This window comes from Artibeus jamaicensis, unplaced genomic scaffold, assembly GCF_021234435.1.
Source record: "Artibeus jamaicensis isolate MK-2021 breed Jamaican fruit bat unplaced genomic scaffold, CSHL_Jam_final contig_387, whole genome shotgun sequence".
Lineage (NCBI taxonomy): Eukaryota > Metazoa > Chordata > Mammalia > Chiroptera > Phyllostomidae > Artibeus > Artibeus jamaicensis.
Genome location: NW_026521812.1, coordinates 4872408 through 4885910, shown reverse-complemented (window position 1 = coordinate 4885910; position 13503 = coordinate 4872408).

The following is a 13503-nucleotide window of genomic DNA, read 5'->3' as shown; positions in this document are numbered from 1 at the left end:
TTGCTAACTGGCTCCAGGCACAGCACTAGTGACAGCTGGCCTTTGTTCACAGCTTGGCTTCTCCATGAAACCTCCAAGCCTTACACAAGTAACCGCCACCTACAGGTTACTTTGTAGCTCATGCCAGGTGGCTCCAGGCGGAATACAGGTGGCAGGTGACCTTGGCCTGTACCTCCCAGGAACCCCCAGAGCAAGTACACCCCATGGGAAGCTTCAGATCACATGCGAGCACCACCTGACCACCTCCATAAGCAACACAGTCAAGGGACACACTCAGGAGCCTAATGCATTAGAGGCCCACCAAAGTAGGACCTGCTCTGTGGGGTGGGCCATTGCACAGGTGATGCTCCTCAGTGCTTGCAGCTAGTCTTTGCAGCTAAGCTACCAGGGAGTAAATTCCTCCCACTGAAGTGCCAATAGCAATCAGGCTCAACTACAAAAGGAAGGTATATACAGCTCACAGGGGTGGGAGTGGAGGGATGCTCACTTGGAGTTACCAGTTCAGGTGAATGAGGAGACAGTGCCATTGAACCCTACAGGATACCTACTACATCAGGCCACTTTACCAAACCTGGGAAACGCAGCAGCTCTACCTATTACATAGAAGCAAACACAGAGAGGGTGTCAAAATAAGAAGACAAAGAAACATGCCCCAAATGAAATAACAGAAAAAATCTTTCCTTTGTACCAGAAAAAGAACTAAACAAAATGGAGACACACAACCTACTAAATGCAGAATTCAAAACATTGGTTATAAGAATGCCCAATGAACTTAGGGGAAGAGTAAATAATTTTGAAACATCAATAGCATAAAAAATGGCATGAAAACTATAAAAAAATCAGTCAGAAATGAGAGATACACTAAATGAAATAAAGCATATTTTATAGGAATCAACAACAGAGTGGGTGAAGCCAAGAATCAAAACAGTGATTTGGAATATAAAGAACCAAAAAATACCCAATCAGAAAAGCAAAAAGAAAAAAGAATTCCTCTAAGTGAGGATAGTACAAGGAGCCTCTGGGACAACTTCAAGTGTGCCAACATTCACATCATGGGGTTTCTGGAAGAAAAAGAAGGAAAACAACAAATTGAAAACTTATTTGAAAAAATAATGAGAGAAAACTTTCCTAACCTGGTGAAGGAAACAGATACACAAATTAGAAAGCCTAGAGAGTCCCAAACAAAATGTACCCAAAGCAGTCCACACCAAGACACATCATAATTAGAATGCAAAAAGTTAAAAACAAAGAGAGAATCTTAAAAGCAGCATGAGAACAGCAGTTAGTTAACTACAAGTTAGTTAACTACTGTCAGCTGATTTCTCCCCCAAAACTTTTCAGGCCAGAAGGAATTGGCAACAAATATTCAAAGTGATGAAAAGCAAGGACCTACAAGCAAGATTACACAGCAAAGCTATCATTTAGAATCAAAGGACAGATAAAGAGTTCCCCAAATAGGAAAAAGCTAAAGAAGTTCATTACCACCAAACAAGCATAACATCAAATATTAAAGGGTCTTTTATAGGAAGAAAAAAAGGTAAAAAATATGAACAACAAAATAGCAATAAATATGCATCTATCAACAATTGAATCTAAAAAACAAAATAAACAAAATACAGAACAGAAATAGACTCATAGACACAGAAAAAATTTTGACAGTCACCAGATGGGAGGGGACTTGGTAGGGTGGATGGAAAAGATGAAGGGATTAAGAAGTACAAATGGGTAGTTATAGAATAGTTATGGGAATGTAAAGTACGGCATAGAGAATATAGTCAATAATAGTTTAATAACTATGTGTGGTGTCAGATGGGTAGGAGATTTATCAGGATGATCACTTAGTAAGTTATATAATATCTAATCACTGGGGTGTACACCTGAAACTAATATACTATTGTATGTCAACTGTAATTGAAAAATAATAAATTTTAAAAATAAAATTAATAAATAAATAAAACCATAAAAGAAAAAAGTTATATACACACCAAAAGCAATGAAGAATGATTTTTTTGTGTGTAATAGTGTCAACAGCTACTGAGAAGACAAAGAGACTCTGGTCTCAATGGAGGTGGAGAAAGGAAAGATTATGCCAGCCTTTAGAGAATCCCTAAATTTGAATGACGAAGTTGAACTCGGGCTCAGTCCCTTTATTTAATAAATATACTTATGCATAATAAATAATTACACATAGCAAAGCTGTTGAGGATGAGTATCGCAGTTGGGAAGGGGAAAGGCTGTCAGGGACATCCAGCAACAGAGAAAGACTGTAAGTCCTCCCATGGAGATATGTGACCATTTAGGTCTCTGGCCCCTGCCTCATCAAGTAGAAGCCTGACAGAAGCTCTAGATGTTTTTCCCAGGGCACCTTCTGAAATATCAGAAAAAGAACTTGACTTCCTGACCTGAGGGATAGTCGTCCCTCTCTCCTACTCACATTTGCACCCAGCAAATGTTATCCCTACCTGTCCCCTTCTAAACTGGAGGCCCTAGAACATGAATGCCTGAGACATTTTTTCGTTAAGTATACTCACTCAGCTGCTCTCTCCAAACTGGGAATGATAAGTATGTATCAATTGACTACACACTAGTCACCCAATAAACTTGAATTATATTGTGAGATATAAAGAGCACAGGATGAAGCGTAAAATATAAACCTGAAACTTAGTTCCTAACCGAGCAATCTCATTGTGGTTTAATTTTTTTTTACTTTCAAGGTCAGAAAGGTAGAACATCTATATCCATAATTAATCTTGTTGTGTACAAAATCGAATACCATGTTCTATGTTAGACAGTCAGTAGATTAACTGAGTAAAATATTTTTATGAATTTCATTTCTTTGTATAAAAGAAATGAATGGATACAAATTCACAGTTATTTGTTTCTCTACTCACGACTTCTTCCTTAATTATAAACTTATCAATTGCTTCACTTGTTAGCTTTTCAAATTGTTCTTAAGTGGGAAATGTTTTGAACTCTAATGTAAAAGAATTGTGAACATTGACTGTTATGGAAATATGACTTCATTTTTGTAGTTATGTAGTGTTTGCAGTTATTAAACTTCAGGAAATATATAATTGAAGGGAGATAATATGAACACAGAATAAAATTTACTTGTTTGTAAATCTCTTTAAATTCACTAAAAATGACCTGTAATGAGTTTTCTCAAATGTAAAGAGTGTTGGTTTTTCAAATGTCAAAAGTTGCTCGTTCAATCACGCTCTTTCTTCAGAACATGAAGTGCAGTTATCATTACTGTACAGTACTATTGTAAACAAAATATGAGGCTGCAAACAGGAGATGTTTTATTTCTATTCTTTTTTTCTTTAACATTTTATTTATTTATTTTTAGAGGGAGGGGGAAGGGAAGGAGAAAGAAAGAGAGAAACATCAGTGTGTGGTTGCCTCTCACATGCCCCAAATTGGAGATCTGGCCCACAACCCAGGCATGTGCCCTGACTGGGAGTCAAACGGCAACCCTTTGGTTAGCAGGCCTGCACTCAGTCCACTGAGCTATACCAGCTAGGGCTTATTTCTATTCTTAAAAGGTTAACTGTTAAAATGTTTAGAAAGCAAATTTGGTATTTCCTAATATTTTATCCTTTGTGCTTTCATCTTAGATATTTGTTATCTCTAACTCTGTTATTTATTGATTTATAATATGCCTTTAAATATTTAGATAGCTTATTTCCTGAGCTAATTGATCGAGTTGATTTTTTTCTGTAAAGTCTCTTCTTTACCTATATTCATTTACCTATCTTTAACTGAATCAAATTAGATATCAAGTAATGTGACCTACAAAATAAAATTGGGTTAACTGAATTTTTTAAAAATTAGAAATAAACAAATAAGCATGCCAGTCAATGTTTGCAGTTCTGCTTTAAAGAAAAATCATGTTGTTATGTTTGAAGCTAAAATATGTATTAATTCTGTGTCAGGCTTACTCTCTGCCTCGTGCATAAGCTTCATTCTTTAAACATACATCTATTTAAAAACTATAGTACTACACAAGTATTCTCAGGACTATAAACCAGTTAAAACAAGCTCCCTGATCCTCCAAGGCCAAGATTTTAAATGGATCTCTGTAAGCATAGCCAAATGTACTCACAGTCATGCATCTTCAGGAACCAGAGCATACCTCACGGGGATTAAAATGAAGGTGGGCCAAGGTGAATCACAGGCTTTTGAACTGACATCATCAGGCAGGTTTTTGGATTGAAACGAGAGTCACTCAACTCACTGAAGTTTTCCACTGAACCACTAACCTGTTTAATTCCTGGGAGATCCTCTCCTGAAGCTGAGAAAGGAAAGCAACCCCTTTCTCTGCTGAACATATGGGGAAAGATGTTCTACAAAAGAAAATTTTTTGCAGTTTTGAAGCCAAGGTGTCCATTAAAATGACAATTATTGTTGTTGTTACTGTTTTTATTCAATACTACCCAGCTCAGGAATCATGGAAAGAACTGAAGAAAATCCTGGATTTCCAACTACTTGGGATGGAGACTCAGCTGTTTTAGTTGGATATTGATGTAAAATGTGACTCCAATATCCTAGAAAATGTGGGAAGACTTGAGTTGCATACATGTAGATATGAATTTTATATGTATATAAAAATTTTGGAGGGATGTAAATCAAGCTGTTAAACAATATTTATTGGGAAAAGGGGTGACTGGAAACCTTCGGTTGTGTACTTTTTGTATTTTTACAAATGTTTTAAAATAAGCATGATCTATCTTTATGAATATGAAAATTAATAAAGATATTTCCATGACCATTATTTTTATGTATTAGCATAAAGTCTTAACACAGGAATTATTTAGCTGATAGTATTGTTTGGAAAGTATAAATCTTATTACCATTCTCACTCCCTCTGCTGGTTGGCCAACAGCAGCAACGAAGCAACCTTCAGCTGCCACATGTTTGAGCAGACAGTGGTGGGGAGCAGAACCATAGCACAGCCTCATTAGAGGCTGTTGATTGCAGAATGAGGACAATATTTGCTAGTCATTTCTTAGTCTGGAGGGAAGCAAGTGACTATTTCCTGGAGAATTCTACCTATGAAGGCAATTCAGAATACATCACCCAATGTTGCCCTAAATCTCGCCAATGGAATATTATGGATGATGACTTTTAATCTTAAATTCGAGAGGTAGATAAATAACTTCCATTTATCAAATGAGAGGATCTCTTTCCTTCTTGTGTCTATCTTGAAATTTCTAGGAAACAGAGTGGGTTGCACAATCAGAGCCTCATTAGTCACTTTGCACCAGCATCGCCCCCTGGGTCCCCAGCACTTTAAACACATGCCCACAGACATGCTAGGGGAGCTCTGGGCTGATAGTGACGCCAGTGTGATCTCCTCAGGGCCCATTTTCTCCGCCTAGCTGCCAGAGCTCATCCTTCCTGCCTCTAGTTTCCTGCATGTTATATTTTTCCTCTAATACCCCCAAATTATTTTTTATTTAATTTTTATTATATTTTTCCATTACCATTTAGTCCCCTTATTCCACCCTCCCCTCAGCAATCACCACACTATTGTTCATAGCCATGAGTCCTTTTTCCTTCTTGCTCAATCCTTCCACCCCCTAATCTCCCCCTCTCCACTAGCTGTCATCTGTTCTCCATCTATGAGTCTGTCTCTGTTTTGTTTTTTAGTTCACTTTGTTCAGTACATTCCACATATGAGTGAAATCATATGCTATTTGTCTTTCTCTGACTGGCTGATTTCACTTAGCATAACATTCTCCACATTCATCCATACTGTTGCAAAGGGTACAATTTTCTTCTTCTTTTTTTTTTTTTACAGCCAAGTAGTATTCCATTGTGTAAATGTCCCATAGTTGTTTTATCCACTCATCTATTGATGGACACTTGGGCTGCGTCCTTATTTTGGTGATTATAAATAATACTTCAATGAACATAGGGGTGTTTATGTTCTTTCTGAATTAGTGTTTTGGGTTCCTTTGGATCTATCCCCAGAAGTGGGATAGCTGGGTAAACAGGCAGACCCATTTTTAATTTGTTGAGGTATTTCCATACTGTTTTTCACAGTGGCTGCACCAATCTGCATTCCCACCAACAGTGTATGAGTGTTCCTTTTCTACACATCCTTGCCAGCAACTGTTGCTTGATTTATGGAGGATAGCCATTCTGACAGGTGTAAAATAGTATCTCATTATGGTTTTAGTTTGCATTTCTCTGATGATTACTGACATTGAGCATCTTTTCATTTGTCTATTGGCCATCTGTATGTGGTCTCTGGACTTTAAATGGTGCTGGCTGCCCCATCATCCTGCTGATCCAGACTTGACCTCTGCTCCCTGGAACAGCTTCCGTGCTCTTATTTCTGTCCTCCCCTGCCTGAGATCCTCACTTTCTGCCTAATGCTTCCTGACATACTGTCGACTGCTTTCTTGACCAGTTAGAAAGCACTGTTTTCTCCCTGTGTCCAGCTTTCAAAGAGAAGTTCTCACAGCAGACAAATAGCCCAATGGCCATCCACTCTGGTCTTTCCTTTCTAGTGCAGCCTCACATTCTAAAATAAAGTAGTCAAGCACTGTGATGAGTCTAACTGCTAGACAGTTTAATTACTGCTGGGGATTTTCCCCCAAGGTGCCCTCTTGTTCCTCCCTGAAATCTGTCATTTCTGTGTTTCCCTCTCGTTTTTCTCAGTCTGTTTATTGGCATATTTCCATTTGCATAAACGGAAACCCTGGCCTGATTTCAACATCATTTATAGGGATGTTATGCTAATTGCCTTCTAACATTCTGTGACAGAGAAGCATTGAGGATCTGTTTGGCAATGTATGTAGACACCATTCAAGAAGACGTCAGTGGTGGTCAGAGGAGGACTTATAAATTACCATGTTGTTAACGAAGCTTAATCTTTAGAGGCTCTCGCTTGAACCTATCTATGACTTGCTGTGTTCTTTGGGTAGCCAAGGAGGAAGAGGTGGCCCTATCCATGAGTAGGATGCAGGAAACATTGCCCACCTAGCCTGGAGTCACCTGTACAATCTGAGGGTGGTACTGGGACTGCAGTGGGAATAGCAGGTGGTCAGCAATATTTCCATATCATCCTGGGCCCCCAGATATAGCTTCAGGCTCCTGGAGGCTGTCTATGACCACAAGGAGAAAGGCCAAAGAGATGTGTGTTTCTTTGATTTTGGACGACTCTGACCCAGGCTTCAAGAATATTTTCCATCCACAATCTCAGGTACTGCTCAGTGGGAAGAGGGGACAGCAGAGACCTACCCAAAGTGGACCATCTGCTGCAGCAAGGGCCATGAAGAATTCTTACCCAGTGATAGCAACAGGCTAGAGTTTTTCCATGATTTTCCTTATCACTGCCTGAGCAAGATTTCAGATGTGGCATTAACCAGTAATGAATGATGAAGCTGCAAGAAAGCTTTCTGACCACTTAGTTTCCCTCAAGCCTGAGAGAGGACAGCATGAATTATATTTCTAGTCTTTCTAGAGAAAAAAATTAGAAGACATTTCACATGGAGAGATAAGCTACATGTGTGCAGCCTAACCATGTAGAAAAGAGTTGTTATAGAGATGCTCAGCAGATCATCGTGGTCGTCATCACCACGGCCTATTATTTTCCTAGATGTTGTGATGTTTTGCTATTTAACCCGCCCAGTACAATTTTCTCCATTATGATGGTTATTATAGGGAGAAAGGAGCATGGGTTCTCCCTGTGGTGGTTTCAGCTGTGGAACTGACTACGGAGCAGTCTTAGCAAAAGAAAACTACCTCTGGGCTGATTAAAAGGGAGTGGCCAAGGGGATGAGTGATCAAATGTCAGTGTACCCTAAGCAGCACTGTGGTTCAATTATAGTGTTCTCATTCCTTTTGAGATGTTTAGTTGTGTATCAATATTGAAGTGGAGATGACTATTTAGCTTTATCCCCTTACAATATTGCTATTAAAAGGCTATCTGTCCTCTTCCTGTTATCTGCTTTCTCATTAGCCCTCATTAGTTTTAAAGGAATTACTAGGGCAAGACAAAGAGTTTTCAACCGGTGTCTTGAGAGACAGCGGTGAGTGTCGAAAGCAGCGCTGCTTCACTGATAAAATGGTGCCACTGCAGTGGGAGTGCCTGCATGTACCTCCGCCTGTTGTCCCCCCTCCGTAAAGGTTCCAGTGCAAAAGAACGATGCCTTCCAAACAGTATTGTCACGATATAAAACACAGTCACACCCATAACCAGATAATTTGGAAATAGTCTTACAGAGAAACAGTAATTAAATAAAAATATTGAAAGATAAAGTGAGGAACTGAGTTGTTTTTGTTTACAGCTAATGATTCATCACCACCACCAAAAAAAGAGTCAATTTCTCTTCGCTCTTTGCACCAAAGAGCTCAACAAAGTTTTAGATTAAAAAAAAAGAATACAAATGTCACATTGTAATCATTAAGTGGGTGCTGTTGGTCTTTTAATTTGTAATAAGATTAAATGGTACTACTTAACAAATAAAAATAGTTTGGGGGATTAGGAAAGAGTAGACCACTAAGCATTTTTCTTTCTTTAGTCAAAAATGCCTGGTGTAACCTCACCTTTGTTCTCTGAGTCATGCTGCTACCAAGTCTCAGAAAAGCAAGTCAGCAAAGGCCCCAACCCATGCAGCTCCAAGACCCTTACATACTTATGGTGTCTTCCAGTCTCATTTAATTTAAACCAAACACTGCATAGTACCAAAAGAAAACCTGCTTTGTTTTGATAAAACCCACATTACCTTGTCATTGTGTAATATATTTTGGATTAAAGTTTGCTCCTTATGAGAACTATTCCTAAAGAAATAAGTCTAGAAGACCCCCAGTCAAAGAATGCTATTTGCTGTGAGTGACCAAATTCCTCTCTGAAATGACATCCTTCCCATCCATCTCCAGTTTGAAAAGTATAGAAAGATTAATAGATATTCGTAATGCAATCAGTGCTGAGTCTTATCCAAGAGGCAAACTGCTTAGGATATGAGTGAAGCAGAGGAACCAGAAATGACTAAGAAAAGTTTAATTGCAGTAAATTTATGCAATGTTCCAAAATAAGAAACTATAGAAAAAAGTAATTTTAAGTTCAGTTTTTATGGGAGTTTTACTTTTTGAGAAAATAAATTTTCTTTTAAATCACATAGGGGGTTGTCATCATGGTCTTTTTTGTGTTTGAAGCTTCTAACATTCTCAGTCCAGCCTTGGATGCAAAAACTCTAAACACTGAGGGTTCAGGCACCAAAGAGGAAAGCTAGTACACTCACAACTATTTATATTGCAAAGCTTTGCCCTCCTGCAAGAACACGCAGTTTCCCAAACACTAACCTCTCTTTACAAGGTTATGCTTATTAGCTGGGATTTGTAGCTCAATAGCAACACTGTTCATCCTTGGTTCAATTCAGATTGTAATTTCTTTTTAAACTACCTGACCCTTATAATCATATGGTGAGTAGGTTTGATCATTCATCTTCCAGGGGCCAAGTGCTTGGTCTGAACACAGAGTCACTTGTATTTCTGAAGCCTCTCAGCATCATGATGATTAGGGTAAAAACTGTTGAGAAAAGTTTGAAAGAAACCTTTCATACAACGATTTCATTGTCTTGTTCTTTTTCTGTAACTAAAATTTCTGATTGCAAAAATCAAAGTCTTCCTAGATACACAGATGAAATTTTAAGAGATGATCTTTTTTTCTAATTAAGTATGGAAGCTATCAGCTATTTCATTGTCCCTACTGTTAGAATTTGCTAAATAACTGTTTGCCTTTTCTCAGGGTCCAACAGTTATTTAGCACTCAGCAGATGCTTATTGAATGAATGAATGAATGAATGAGCAACTTCAACCAGCCTCATGTCTTTGTCCTGAAGCTGTACCATTCCTCACAGTGTTAAAATGTTGCTTTTGTGTCTGTTTTCAAAACTGGAGCATCATAGTCAACATGTTGCCCTAACTGGATTACAGGTTGGAGGCAAGTAATTGCCTAGACTTGGTTCCTGTCCATTCCTGAGCCAATCACCGAGGCAAAAGGAATATGATGAGGCCAATGATTTCTGTAAAGCAGCGTGGACCAACTCTGGAGTTCTAATGGAGTCAGTTTCACCTAAGGCACATGTCTATCCCCTAACAGAGGGGAGAAAATATTCCAAAGGGAAGTCTGGGACCATTTAGAATTGACAGGGGTGGCACAGACACTGAAAATGACATTTCTACTTTCAAAATGACTTAATAAGGGGGGGTCATATATATGGTGACAGAAGATGATTTGACTTTGGGTGGTGGACACACTGCAATATTCAGCTGATGTACCATAGAAACGTACACTTGAATTCTATATAGCCTTATTAACCAATGTCACCCCAATAAATTTAAAAATAAAAAAAGAACATAGCTTGAAAATGGCCAGAGAAAAGTGGTACATTGCTCCTAGGGAAACAACAATTCAAGTAACTGTATTACTCATTAGAAACTATGAAGGCCATAATAAAGAGGAACAAAAATGTTGACAGTGCTGAAAGAGAAGAACTTTCCATCCATAATTCTAAATCAGGTGAAAATATATTTCAGAGATAGGGGTGAAGTAAAGACATTCTCATATAAAAAACTGATAAACATAACTTATGTGTTAGAAATAATTCTTTATCTCTTAAGATTTAAAGAAAATCTCCTTTTTTAAATTTAATTATTGTTCAAGTACAGTTTTCTGTCTTTTATTCCCATCCCAGCCTACCCCCCCTCCCATTTCCACCCCTGGTAGTTGAATTGGTTTCAAAAGACTAAAAGGTTTTTAGCTACGTTTCACACTATTACGCTCATATTAAGGAAGGAATCCTCCTTACATAGGATCCCACCTACTGTGCTGTAGCCTTTAACTAGACACCGATTAGCTGACCAGCTTGAGTGTTTCTTAACCAGTTCACAACGCTATTTTCAGAGATGTTTTCAGTAAAAAGTGGTTGACCTTATGCAGATTATGGTCAATATTTTTTGCATATTTTCTAAGAAATATTTTGCTAATTGGGGGTCATAAAAACATTCTTCTAAAATTTTTCCTTTAGAACTTTTATGTAAGCTTGAGTAAAATGTGTGTTCTCTCATTTGGGGGTACATATTTTATGTACCAATCAAATCAATTTAGTTTACTGTGTTCTCAGTAGTTATGTTTTTGCTGTTTGAGATAAAAATTGAGATATATATAAATTACACTAAAGTAGGTTTTTCCATTTTTTTCATGCAGTTCTATTAATTTTGGCTATCTTGCTGGTTTAGAGCTATTTTGAACAGTTATTCCTGTCTCATTAGTTGAAAATTGCATTATTTTTAGATACTTCTTATTCCTATTAAGGCTTTTCCCCTGGCATTTATAAGGACTAACATTGGTGCAGCTGCCCTAAGTTTGTATATTTGCTTGTTACAGTATTATTCCTAATCCTACCTTTTGTCTTTCTCTGTCCTTGTGCTTTCTTCTTTTGGAAACTACATATATTGGGAAATGTTGCCTTATTTATCTGATGGGGTAGGTCATTTATATGCATTGTGACTATTGATTTACTATGCTTCTCATTCTTTGCCTTTTCTTTTTTATTGCATTTTTTGGTCTCTCAAAGTTGGAATTTTTTAAAAGCCCCCCCCCATTTCAGAATGCTTTCTTGCTATTGGTTAGAAATTATATTGTCATTATTATCTATTGACTCTCTCTGAAAATTTACCACCAGTCCTTAGGTCAACGAAGCCTTAAGTTATTCATTATCCCTGTTAAAGGGATTAAGGTTCTTGGAGCACTCACACTGTTTTCCAAGTGCTTCCTCCCACTGTCCCTACACAGGTATTTCCTGGCCCATACACCATTTTGCTAGTAGTTTAATTATGCTCTTCGTTTTAATTCAATGAAGTTAAAAATTTAAAAAATATATAGGCAGTACTTATTTACATTTTGTACATGATTGATTACCAGTTTCTTCACACATCATTCTTCCTTGCATCTTGGACTTTCATTCCAGTGATTTTTCTCTACCTTAAAATTCATTCTTATTCTTTCAGTGAAAATCTATTGGTCATAAATTCTCCTTTTGGAAAAAAAACGAATATGTCTTTATTATGCCCTGTTCTTGAAAGATAATTTCACTGGCATTCATTTTAGGTTGACAATTATTTTCATTTAACATCTTGAAGGTGTTACTTCAGTGTCTTTTGGCTTGGTTTTGTTTTTCTGGTATTGGTCATTTGTTGTTCCTTTGTAGGTGGATATTTAGTTATTCTGTCTACTTTCAAAATCTCCTTGTCTTTTTTTGTTCTCAAACTTCCTTATAAGCAAATTGCATTGGTTTCCTTTTAGTTATCCTTCTTGATATACATTTTATTTCTGTACATATGGATTTGTGTTTTTTATTATTCTATAAATTCTCAGCAATCATCTCCATTCTTTCTATTCTTATCTCTGAGATTACAATTAGACACATTAGACCTTCTAATTATGTCTTTCACATCTCATAACCTGTCTTCCATACTTTCTTTTTGTCTTTGCTGCAATGTGTAATTTTCTGTTAACTAATGTTTCCTTTATATATGATTAATATGCTCTCAAACCATTCATTGAATTATATATTTCAATAATTATTTTATACTTCTTTAAGTTCTGTTCAGTTCTTGTTAATATCTGCATTAAAATTTATTTATTGATTTTAGAGAGAGTGAGAGACAGAGAAATACTGATTTGTTGTTCCACTTCTTTATATATTCACTTGTTGATACTTGTATGTGACCGGGGATGGAACCTGTCTTGGTGTATTGGATGATGCTGTAATCAACTGAGCCACCCAGCCAGGGCCTGCATTTTCATTTATTTAGCTCTTAGTATATATTCATTTTAATTCGTAGTGATTTCTCTGTGAATTTCATCATAGTTATTCCATTTTTGCTAATTCCAATACTTGAATTTTGTTGTGTGTGTGTGTGTGTGTGTGTGTATATATATATATATATATATATATATACATAATCTTGTTTCTCAATCAGAATGACTTATTTCCCTATGTGTTTGTTTAATCAACCTGGAAGCATTAATTAGGGAGGCTTTCCTAATCAAGAGAGGATTTTCATTCACATGTTAGAGGAACTGTCAGAGTCCACTGACCTGGGACTACTTTGCCTCAGAATCAGAGCCTTTTCCTGTTTCCCAACTATTTTGGGTTTAACTCACTTTCACTTGTAATATCCCTTAGTAATTATATTGCTTTCCAATGAGCCATAAAATGAGCTAATTATTATGTGCTGTACTTTGTACAAGAACTACTATTTTAGCAGAAGGGTAAGTGAGAGTACCAGTCAACCATACTTCCGGAAGAAGAAATCATCTACCTCCTTTGTAGTTGATTTTGGTAATTTGCACTTTTTATATGTTATTCATTTTATTTGTGAAAGAATCAATTAATGCAGGAAACTTTATTGTTGTGAAAAGGGTATGGAGGAGTAAATGGTAATAGAAAAATACAGCATAAACAAACAAACAAAAAAAGGGGG